Source organism: Mus caroli, unplaced genomic scaffold (assembly GCF_978045245.1).
Source record: "Mus caroli unplaced genomic scaffold, Mus_caroli_1 scaffold_18, whole genome shotgun sequence".
Taxonomy (NCBI): domain Eukaryota; kingdom Metazoa; phylum Chordata; class Mammalia; order Rodentia; family Muridae; genus Mus; species Mus caroli.
Window position 1 is genome coordinate 54,262,430 of NW_028227273.1, and position 12,900 is coordinate 54,275,329.

The 12,900-nt window shown below is 39.0% G+C and overlaps 1 pseudogene; it reads right to left on the reverse strand.

The window, feature by feature from the left end:
* Nucleotides 1-11,184: 11,184 nt before the first annotated feature.
* LOC110312249 (ADP/ATP translocase 2 pseudogene) lies at nt 11,185-11,883 on the reverse strand (annotated as a pseudogene).
* Between the last annotated feature and the right edge of the window lie 1,017 nt (nt 11,884-12,900).

Sequence of the window (12,900 nt, forward strand, 5' to 3'; positions counted from 1 at the left end):
ACTGGGGAGGTCTTTAAAGTATGCTATTTATGGAGAAGAAAGTAGCCACTAAGACCAGGATTCGAAGTAGCCATGAGTGGCATCATTGCAGTGATCTTTACTTGACTCTTGCTTGACTTCATCCTCAATGCCTGTTGCCTCTGCTTTGCCATCATGGACTCTTGTGTCTTTTTAATTCCAAATCCTAATAAACTGCTTTTGTGTAAGTTGCCTTGATGGTGGCATTTTACCACTAAGATAGAAAGTAATGAATATGTATTCTAATAAACCACTTGTGTTTATTTTTAAGTGAATACATAACATTTTGTTTTTTATTTCCAAGGATACCTCAATTGAGGATGAGTTTTTTTTTTCTAGTTCCATCCATTTGACTATGCATTTCATAATGTCATTTAAAAAATGATTGAGTAGTACTCCAATGTGTAAATGGACCACATTTTCTTTATCCATTCTTTGATTAAGGGACATATAGACTGTATTCTGTTTCCAAAAATAATGAATAAAACTGCTATGAAAATGCTTGATTGTGGTAGGATAGAGCAATCCAGAGAGGCAAATAACAAAGAGTGCTATTGGGATGATGTATGAATCTACCTGGGAAGCAGAAATAGAATTGATTTTGTGGGTGGTCTGGGGACAGGTTGTAATAGTAACAATATCAGGATGGAAGTGTGGAGGGAGACAGTACTGGAAGAGACTAATGGAGCTGAGAAGCCTTTGGAAGGGTGTGGTATAAAAACAGTGCAGTGGAGACTTACTGGAATTTATGAAAGTTGCCTATTTGCAACCATGCAAGGCTTCTAATTGTGGAACTGGGACACAACCCAGTCACAAAACCTTTAACCTACAACTTGTTGTGCCTGCAAGATACACTGGGGTAATGGTGGTGAAGATGTTGTGGGAGTGGGAAACAAATTACTAATCCAGTTTGAGGTTTATATCATGAGGATTTGTTTTTTTTGTTGTTGTTGTTGTTGAACAGGCTGGCTTCGAACTCAGAAATCTGCCTGCTTCTCCCTCCCAAGTGCTGGGATTAAAGGTGTGTGCCACCATGCCGGGCTATCATAAGGGTAATACCATGCCTGGTACTGCTGGAAGGGCCAGTAACCAGAGTCTGGGTATCTGAGAAACCTTATATAAAACCAAAAGTTGGCAAAACAAACAACTCAACAGCATAGTAAAGCATAGCAAGAAGAGAACAGAGTAGAACAGAACAGAAAAGTCAAGCAAATGTCCTAATTATATTTGGCTGTACTCCCAAACAGGAGACTTGTTCAATCATAATAAGAATAATTACATTCAGCAGTTGATGGGCGCAGATGCTGGGGCACACAGACAGATATTAGGCAGAGGTAGAACTGGGGGAACACAGCAAAAGAGGAAGAAAATGGACTTTAGGATCCAGAGGTACCAAGGACACAAGAACACTGCACACAGAATCAACTGAATAGCACTCACAGGGACTCATAGAAAGCGAAGCCTACCTGGAGGAAATGGTCAGTGGGGATCTGTCTTTAAAGGATATACCTTGTCTCTGATCTCTTCTCAGTATCTTCTTCCTAGTTATTGTGAGGATAGCATCCTCTACTGTGCCTGACCACTCTGACCTTCTTCCTTGCCAGCATCCTAAGAACAATGGGGCCAGTAAGCGGTAAACTGGAACCTTGGGAGCCTCCGGGCATGATTTTGCTTCTTTGTTTATGTCAGATAAATTGTTCCAGTCACAAAATGACTAACTCAAAATGCTGACACTAAATCTGCCTTTTTCCATTTTCATATTCTGTTCGCTCTTTATTCATTTACTTGGAATTATCCTTTTATTAATTGACATGCAAAATTGAAAATTAACATGCAAATTGAAAGCAAAGCACGAATCATAGAGCATTATGATTCTGAAATAAGTCCTCTGCATCTTGGTTGGGTAGATTGGTGTTCTTATAGATCTCCTAACAGTGGAAATGGGAGTGTCTCTAACTCTTGTGCCTGATCTTGGGACCATTTTCTCCTACTGGATTACCTTACCTAGTCTGTACTGCTGTCACAATTTACTATATGATTCAGGAGTAAATTAAAACCATATATATTATTGATGAATTAGTCTGTCCCCACTGCCTTTCCTCTGGCATTACTTTTCTCTACCCATCCTGTTCAAGTACCCAAAGATTCCTACTAACATTTTCTTAGTACCTGCATCATCCTATGCCCCACTACAGAGCTCCTTGTTCCTTGTCTTCATGGTTCCCTTCTACTTTCCTAGCTTCTCTTGTTATTTCAAGTTATATACTGAAATCTAAAGATTTGGAATTACTAACTATAGATGAGAAAATATGTTGGTATTTGTCTTTCTGGGTCATAATTTATCTCATTCATCATATATTTTACAGTTTCATCCACTATCTTCAAAATTCATGATTTCAATTGCCTTACAGCCAAATAAAATTCCATTGTATGGACATACCATACCTAAAGATCTTTTTGATAACTTCAGTGATCTATGTAATATTTTAAAAGACAGCTGTATTTCTATGTGGTTCTATATTTTCTATACATTTTAGGCCTGCTGTTATTTAGCTAGAAGGTAACAAGGTGGAGTTGTATTTATATAAAAGGCAAAAGATTTTTCCATTCTGAACATTATATGAGCTATGTTTTAGAATGAGAAGTATCATCTATGTAATATAGTCTTACTGATAAAAACACATTGCTTCATATTTATTTTAAAGAAAACTGCTGTTAGCAGATTAAAAATCTTTAATTTTTACTTCCACATTTTGTTTCCTTTCATAACACAACACAACATGTGAATATCCATGTCCAAAATTTTAAAATGCACATGAAGTTACAGTTTAAAGTGGACATTAAATCAGAGTTCATAGTTCTCCTGTGTATTGAAGCTTGGTAGATAATATAGTAGATAATACTCAGCTCGGCCAAGTACAAAATCTCAATACACTTAAAAAGTCAAAACATCATGGTCAATTTTTGTCTACAAATGGGTCACAGGATACAGAGAATAACAAATTTAAATAACAAGTCCACCATCAAAAGCTTTAAGAGAAGAAGTACTATACTATGAATGCTACATCGTGTTTGAGGACTCTCCAGGATAAAAATATCAAGGAGAGTTTGTCTTTGAGGAGAACCCTACACTTACAAAGCTGACATTCAAGGGCTCTAAAAGACATGTCTAGTGAAGTTGTAGGGGCAGTTTTAGTTTACCAGAGCTCCAGAACTGGTTGTTTTTGGTGAAGGAGCAGCCATTTGAAATCTAAATATAAAGGCTCTTCTATTTACAGAGGCCTGTCTCCAAGAACAATTTCTTCAGAAGCCCCTTATCTGCGGTTTGTAAGAACTTAACTGACTTGAATGAATGTGAACACCCAGCTCAGCCTTACTCTTCCATGTGCAGAAATGGACATAGGTTTGCATAAACACAGCTTGCAGAAGACTGAGTTTGTCTCCATTCAGTCATAGATTAGAGAAGGTCTTCAAGAGAAGCTTATGTGTAGGGAGGCATGGGCATTGGATAGCTTCTGGAGCAGGGGAAGTCATTTTCTTCAGTAGCTTAGTCACTGGTGATTTGCCTTGTTCCAGGAATAACTTCATACATATGACCATGTGTTATACCCAGTGAGCTTCCAACATGAAAACAAAACAAAACAAAACAAAACAAAACAAAACAAAACAAAACAAAACAAAACAAAATTCCAATCAAACACAAAAACCAACAAACCAAAATAGCAGGAGAGAGACTTATTGGGAAGATAACTTATTTTTCATGGGAGAGAGAGGTAATAAAGAGAGACTGAAATGTGAATGAACAATGGGAAAACTTTTCATGAGCATCTCTTTCTTTGGGTAATGGAAGTTTTCTCTTATAATTTTCTTGATGATATTTACTTGCCTTTTAAATAGGGAATCTTACCTCTCTTTTTTTTATTAGATATTTTTTCATTACATTCCAAATGCTGTTAGATCAAGTGGGGAAACCCCCACCCAATTCCCAATTCAGCGTGTACCCAAAAAATCACGAAGGACCATCTCTTGATGTAATTACATGAGGGCGTTTAATTACGGAGCTCCGGACCGACATGCATCCCACACAGGAGAAAGCTAGGGGTTTTTATGGTGTAAGGGGCTTAGGGGTGTGGAATTCAGCCTAGCAACACACTATTGGCTTATTCAAACATTAACAGAAAGATTACAAAGATCAGGACTTTGTTCCTGTGGGCTGGGGGCTTATCTTTGTTCACATAGCAACCAGTTGATGTATGACTTTACCCAGTGCCAAGGGGCAATAGACAGAGGGGAGATTTGGCCAGATGGTGTTGACTCAGATAATATAGCCCTGCTGTTCCTTGCATACCTTTTCATCTTTACAGTCAAGATGTTCTTAGGAATGCCTTAACAACAGCCCTGCCCTGGCATGCCTGGGGGCTGTTCTGCTTTGTTCTCAGTCCCAGGCTGGGGAAGTGGGCTCCTAAACAACTCACAAGTTATGATATTTCATCTTCCTTTATTCCCCTCTTCTTCTACTAAGTAATTCTAATCTTAGAATTTAAGAAGTGTTCTGATGATGAGAAGAAGCCTTTGTTTCTGTTACTTATAATTTTTCCCTGGGCTTCTCAGAGAATTCCTAGCCTCTTTCTGCTCAGGTCCATTCCCCTCTCTTCAGAAGAGAAAGGTAGGGGGCAAGAAAGATTCAGTTTTTATTTCTTTGCTCTGTACCATCTCTTCTTTTGCTGCTTGCTGTTTATAGCTTGCTGTTTATAACTTGCTGTTTATAGCTTACATCTATATTGGATATAAATCAAGGTGCCAGGATTGTGATTATATAGATATAATTGTACAAAAACCTTAAAAATGGCATTTTGTGAAGAGCCGTTGCAAGATTTACCAATAATTTCCTTTATACTTGAATTTATTTTTACTTTTACCCTTCAATAATTAAATACAATCATAATTAGGGAATTGTGTATCTAGTCCATTCAAGCTCACTCAATCCATCTTTTGTTAGGAGGTTGCTTCCTATTTTCATTGAGGTTTAAACATACTCTGCTCATTGGACATAATATCCCTCCTCAATAAATCTACATCCTTTATATGCTGCTAAAGAACACTTAATGATACATTCTCCTTTCTTTTGGAACACATAAATTACTTACTTTGTACTATAAAAGCATACTTCCTTATTTTGTATACTGTGTATACATTAGAAATTTTCAAAAGAAGTTATAAATATAAAATTTGCTTCAGATTTTTAACATTGACAATTGAGAACCATTATCAGCATTGATCTACTACATTTTACATTTTCTATTTCATTCTGTTCTTTTTCCTCCCTTCAAGCCCTCCCATGCACCCTGTAATGCTCTCTTTAAAATTTCCTGCCAGCTTTTTCATTGCCATTTATGACCCAAATTTAAGTTAAAACATCCCTACCAGGAACTGTAATGTCTTACTTGTTGGTCTTTCCTCCTAGACACCAGTCAGTGCCCAGGATCTAGAAAACATCCAGGTCCACTCAGATCCTCATGCATTCACTGTCAATTCCTTTTAGAGTGACTGTCTTTATTCTTGTTCATGGGGGCCAGTAAAGTGGGAATTGTAAATAATACTTTTTATCTACAAGACACCTAGAGTCTAGAATTTGGGTAAAATGTGGTCTTACTCTTTTAATCATAGGCAGATAAGGAAATGCATTTGATTTGAATTTTCTAGTCATCACACTAATGTTTTGTCACCTGACCAGTTTTGTTTTTCAAGTTTGGTTTGGAGTCTTTCAATTACCCTGTATATTCAAGTACTAAGGCTCTGATGTATCACTAGCCACTGTTATCTTAGCATTGTAAATACTGTCACTTTACCATGGAACTTATCCACATAGTCTTGGCTTGAATACTCTTTTTAAAATTATTCACATTACATCTGACTTACTGCCCCCCTCCTGGCCAGCCCTCCCAAAGTCTTTTCCCTCTCACCCTTTGCTTCCTCTGGGTTGGTAGGGGCCCCCTTGAGTATTCCCCCTTTCCCCACCCTGTCACATCAAGTCTTTGTGAGGCTAGGCATTTCCTCCCCCACTGAGGTCAGACAAGGCAATCCAGCTAGTAGAACATATCCCAAGTGCAGGCAACAGCTACCTTTTTTCCATAGGCTTTCATATAAGGTTGCTTTTGTTGCAGGCTCCTGTGCCTTCCTCTGTGCTTCACAGAGTCTTCTGCTTTCGTTGGCTAGAGGGGGGGGGGGGCTTGTAATATTTTGAGGCCAGAAGTGTTTTTGCTTCGTTGGCTATTGTTTTGGAGTGCAAAGTTTCTTTTACATTCCGTTTCTTTCTCATCAGAATATTTAACAGAGTGACACGGGATTGTACCCTTGAGTAATTTCCCAGCATCTGCTTGGTTGGTCAGTAATCCACTACTTAATTTTACTTTATTTTTCTCTAGGGGACTTTGCTTTACCTCCTTTAAAGTGAGATCTGTGAAGAGAATTCCCCTCTTGTCTGTCTACCCTTTTGGTCTAGCACTTCTGGTCATAATTTGCTTTTCCCAGTGTAGCTGTACTAACCAATATTTGTGAATTCTACTTACATTTTGTAATTCTTCTTTTTATGGAAATGCACCCTTGCTTTTCAGTGCTTCTCATATTTTTCATTACATAGATGGTTTTGTTTAATTTTTTTCTGATTTGTGGTGATTTAGTAGAATATTGCTTGCCTCTATTCTACCATCTTTATCAACAAATAATTCTTGAAAAAGAGTTACTTATCTCTGACATTATTAGTAAATTGGGATACTTCCTAGACACATGATTCAGATTTTACAGGTCATTGTCATAATATAAAAGGTCCATGAGAAAATAAAAGAGACTAAAACAGCAATTCAGTTGAGGAAGTTGGAGCTTTTAGAAAACTTTGATCAATAATGTACTGGCTGGTTTTGTATGTCAACTTGACACAGTCTGAAGTTATCACAGAGAAAGGAGCTTCAGTTGGGGAGGTGTCTCTATGAGATCCAGCTATAAGGCATTTCTCAATTAGTGATAGAGCAGGGAGGGCCCATTTTGGGTGCTGCCATCCCTGGGCTGGTAGTCTTGGGTTCTATAAGAGAGCAAGCTGAGCAAGTCAGTAAGAAATATCCCTCCATGGCCTCTGCATCAGCTCCTTCTTCCTGACCTGCTTGAGTTCCAGTCTTGACTTCTTTGGGGATGAACAGCAGTGTAGATTTGTAAACTGAATAAACCCTTACCTCCCAAACTTGCTTCTTGGTCATATTGTTTGTGCAGGAATAGAAACCTTGACCAATCAGTACCAGTTATAGTGGTGTATTCCTGTGACAACCTGACCATGTTTTGGGGAGGACCATGAAAGGATTTTGGAACTTTGAGCTAGAAGAACTATTGATTGTAAAGAGCTTTGTGGGTTGTTCTGTAGGATCTTGGAAGATAATGTTGAGAACAGTGCAAATGATGGAGGCCTGGCTTGTGAAATTTCAGAGGGAAGATTAATACTCTTATCAGGGCCACATTTTGATTGTGAAGATTCTGTGGTTCTGGTTAGCTAGGGCTGAAAAATCAGTTGTGATTTACAAGATACCAGAGCTACTAAAGTGAAAACCTTGCATTACTGGGAATATTGATGCTGGTTAGCTGGAGCTAAGAAATTAGCCGTGATTAAGAAGAGACCAGCATCACTGAGGTGAAATCTTCTGAGTAGCGTTTTCTGGGAGGAAGGGGCTGTTTTCCAGAGATAGCCAAGGTTGTACCTTGTGCTGTTGCTGCATTTGGTAATGTGTAAGAGTCATGCAGGTGGTAATGGTTTTGAAGGAATGAAGGGGCCATGAAGAGCAGCTGATACTCTGTGAGCACTGTAAGAGGCTGTGGAAGGCCATCTGTGAAGATGCAGCATCATTTGCAATTGATGGTCCAGAACTGAAGGATTTATGCAAAGGAGTTGAGACTTGGCACCATGAAGAGAGCCTAAGAGACGCTATTGGTGAAACCTAGTTACAGTGGAAGACAGCAGTGTTTTGAAGACCCCAGTACCTGAAGATGACCTCCAAGAACAGCAGAAGCAGTGGAGTATAGGCAACTGGAGCCTAGAAGACAAGGTGTGTGCTACAAAGTGCAGAGCTGGAGAAGTGATCCAAGCTTTTGGAGGAGCCCAGAAGATCGTGAGTGGATCCCAGACATTGGATGGTTGGAGTTTGATTTTGCTTTTGAATGTGACTGTGCCCTGATATTTTTCCTTCTTGAAAGAAGAAGGTATTTTAGTGGAGCCCAGTTAACAGATATTAAATTTTTAAGAGACTTCGAATATTAAAAATGATATTTGATATTTTACAGGGATTGAACTTTTAATATGTAGAAAATGTGGGACTTTTAAAGTTATTTAGATCTTGGGGATGAACAAGGGTTCATCCCCTTCTCATTCACCAAGGGTTGAGGGTTAATAGTAATGTGATTTTGTGTCTAGTTGACAAGGGGTCAATTTTACTGGCTGGTTGTGTGTCAACTTGACACAGGCTAGAGTGATCACAGAGAAAGGATCCTCAGTTGGGGAAGTGCCTCCATGAGATCCATCTGTAAAGCATTTTCTCAATTAGTGATCAAGGGGGGAGGGCTCATTGTAGATGGTGGCATCCCTGGGCTGGTAGTCTTGGATTCTATAAGAGAGCAAGCTGAGCAAGCCAGGAGAAGCAAGCCAGTAAATATCACCCCTCCATGGCCTCTGCTTCAGTTTCTGCTTCCTGACTAGCTTGAGTTCCCATTCTGACTTCCTTATGTGATGATGAACAGTGTGGAAGTGTAAGCACTTTTCTATGCAACTTGCTTCTTGCTCATAATGTTTGTGAAGGAATAGAAACCCTGAATAAGACAAAAACTTAAAAATATTTTGCAGAAACTATGTAAATTGAAATAAGAAAAAATATTAATATTGCTTTATTTAAAAATATCCTTAGTTTTGAGTTTTATAGGACTTAAAGATTTGAGAGATATTACTTCAAATTTTCAAAAGGTTCTCATTCACCAATAACATATTGTGTGATTGGCAAGTTTGTTAACACTAAGGATTTGACATTATAATTCAAAATATTTTCCATTTCATTTGTATTTCATAAAATTTTGCAACTCACCCTTTTCTTTCTGTAATCTGTTTAAGATACCATGTTGTGTTCTATTACCACATCTTAATCTCTAGTTACTTGGAATTCTTAGTATCTTTATTTTTTATGAGTATTTTTCCCCAGAACCCTTGTATTTCAGTTACATTTAAAAGAAAATCCCACAGTTTGAAGATTCTAACCCCCCCCCCAGCCTGAAACAGGATGATCCATCCAGACTTTGACCTTGCTGCCACTAAGGACACCACCTGAGGTGGAGCCTTCCTGCCTAGATGGCTCTATTGTTCAGCCAATGCCTCTGTTCTCCTTCAAGACATTGCTACCTGCTGAGAGGCCCCTGAGATATTCCTGAGGCTACACCCTATCCTGCACTTCCTCACCTGCAGCTGGTTCCAGGCTAAAAGAATGGTTTAGCAGGGAATGGGCCTCCCCCACCCTCTCTTTATAAGCACAGTTTGCTATTAAACATTTAAGCCTTGATCAGGAACCTTATCTTGGCTTCCATTTTTCTCTCAATTAACTAGTTTCTGTCTTTTCAGCCCCAGTTTGACTCCCAGGAGTAACCCCAGTCCATGTGAGCCATGGAATGGCTCCCAACAGAAGATGAAATTTTTTTCTCATGATTAGACCCACATTATCTCATTCTCTGAAGTAGCTGAGTAAATTTACAAAAGACTAATTAAAGTAGCTTTGTTTAATATCTTTTATATGGGCATATGGGTTTCATGTCTTTTAAAAAAATTGTTAATTTTATTGACTATTTTGGAATCTCATTTTATTCCCACAATCACACTGGCCTCCAAGTATTGATATATCTGTCCTCCATTCCCCTTGACCTATCCCCTCCACAAAATTTCTCAAAGTCCGTTGGAATTGGTTAAAAAAGAAAAGTCCATAGATATTCACCAATGAATGATCAAGGGAGGTTGAGTCTTTCTCTGCCTTCATCCAAGCGAAAAGTAATCAGGGGAAGAGAGATGTGAAGTGGCCTGAGGAGAGAGGTGTTCACTCTCACTTTCACCTATGGCCTCCTCTATATCTCAGTGTACTGGGGTGATGAGTGTCGTGCACAGCTCCGCCACAAACATCAACATGGATTCAGGAAGCAGCCCTGACCATGGGCCACAAGATGGTCTTCATAGAGGTTAGGAGCAGCAGCATAGACCACTAACACCAACATGGACTCCAGTGACATCTTGGACTAAATGGCTTTTAGAAGTGGTCCAATACAGAAAGTGAAACTTATTGCCCACTGTCAGGTGATTCCAATGCTGGGCAGGAGGATCCAGGGATGAGTCTGTGTCTGCCTAATCTACAAGCTGTTCTAGACCATCCCATCGACCCTACTGTTCAATGACAGCATGTAGACCTAAGTCCTTCCTTACTTGCTACCCTCCTGTCTCTAGTTCCACCTCTCACCCAAGTTCACTCACTGCTCTGTTTTTCTATCTTTTTTTTTTTTTTTTACCTCTCTAACACATTTCCTTGTAATGGAACTTATGGGTCTTCATGCAGGTCTCCCAACAACTGGAACTGAGCTGACCCTGACTATGTACTCTTCTTGTTGATCCTGTTTCCATAACTGGGATACCTTGTCTGACCTTAGAGGAAGAGGATATACCTAGTCTTACAATGACTTGATGTCCCAGAGTAGGTTTGTACAAATGGGGACCTACCCTTAATCAGAGGAGAAGGGCAATAGAAGGACTGAAATGAGGGGGTAGGATTAGGATGTAAAGTGAATTAAAAAAATGAAAACAGTATAAATCAATTTTGTTTTGGTTTTAGATATTTTTATTTGTTCAATTTTTTATTATCAGGGGTGACTGAAATAAAAAATATAACTGAGAACTATCATTATTGTCATTATGAAAATGGCTTTAAGAGAAAACTGGTCAGATGAATATTATTGCTTCCCACTTTCAAATGGTAAATAATTGACATTGATAAAACAGACAAGCCCAGAGAATCTGTTCAGAATGTTCAAGATATGGTATATTATACAACATGCCTGTTCTTTGGAAGAACACCCAGGACATAACTATGTGTACTTCTTGATCTCATCTTACAATACGAGCACAAAGGCACCACCCATGCCTCTGAGAACATTGGACCCTGCACCATTGAAAACAGCCTTGCTTTCTTCACCGTGAGTGATTTTGGCCAGCAGTAAGCATCCCTGTACTGACACAGTAAAGCCTTGGTACAGGCCCTTAATTTGTAGATCTTAACCAGGCAGTCATCAAGGCCTTTGAATTCCCTTACAGTTCCAGCTTTGCCCACATCAACTGCTAGACAGGAACTGGCAAATTCAAGAGGATACACAAAGTACAATGATGTGGCCCCAGCTGTACCACCTGATGCCAGGTTCCCTGCAAAGTAGCGCCAAAACTGGGCCCTTTTGTCCACACCACCCAGAAAGATCTGCTTGTATTTATCTTTGAAAGCAAAGTTGAGGGTCTGGGTGGGGAAGTATCTTATGACACTGGCCAGGTTCCCACACCAGAACGACAGGACTCCCTGTTCCTTGGGGATACAAAACAATACAGTCTATAATGTCCTTGTATTCTTTGTCTGCTTTGATTTGCTTCCTGGCATGCTGCAGCTGCAGGAACATCTTGACCCACTCGACGGGTGCTACTACCATCTTGGAGATGGCCAGGGCCATTTGACCGACCAAGAAGTCCTTGGCAAAGGACACAGGAGCATCTATCTTACAAATTGCCCTTTCAAACTCAGTGAAGAATAGAGTTGGAATTTTCATGAGAATTGCATTGAACCTGAAGATTGCTTTAGGGAAGATTTTTACTATATTAATCCTGCCAATCCATGACCATGGGAGATCTTTCCAACTTCTGAGATCTTATTTGATTTCTTTCTTCAGAGACTTGAAGTTCTTATCAAACAGATCTTTCACTTCCTTAATTAGCGTCACACCAAGGTATTTTATATTATATGTAACTACTGTGAAGGGTGTTGTTCCCATAATTTCTTTCTCAGTCTCTTAATCCGTTGTGTAGAGAAAGGCCACTGATTTGTTTGAGTTAATTATATATCCAGCTACTGCATTGAAACAGTTTTTCAAGTTTAGGAGTTCTCTGGTATATCTTTTAGGTTCACTTATATATGCTATCATATCTTGTGCAAATAGTGATATTTTGACTACTTCTTTTCCAGTTTTTATCTCCTTGATTTCCTTTTGTTGTCTAATTGCTCTGGCTAGGACTTCGAGTATTGTAATGAATACGTTGGGAGAAAGTGGGCAGCCTTGTCTAGTCCCTGATTTTAGTGGGATTGCTTCAAGATTCTCTCTATTTAATTTGATGTTGGCTACTGGTTTGCTGTATATTGATTTTATTATGTTTAGGAAGGGGCTTTGAATTCCTGATATTTCCAATACTTTTATCATGAATGGGTGTTGGGTTTTGTCAAATGCTTTTTCAGCATTTAACGAGATGATCATGTGATTTTTATCTTTCAGTTTGTTTATATAGTGGATTGCGTTCATGGATTTCCATAAATTAAACCATCCCTCCATAACTGGAATGAAGTCTACTTGATCATGGTGGATGATCATTTTGATGTGTTCTTGGATTCGGTTTGCGAGGATTTTATTGAGTATTTTTGCATCGATATTAATAAGGGAAATCAGTCCTAAGCTCTCTTTCATTTTTGGGTCTTCATGTGGTTTTGCTATCAGAGTAATTGTGGCTTCATAGAGTGAATTGGGTAGAGTACCTTCTGTTTCTATACTGTGGAATAGTTTGAGGAGAACTGAAAT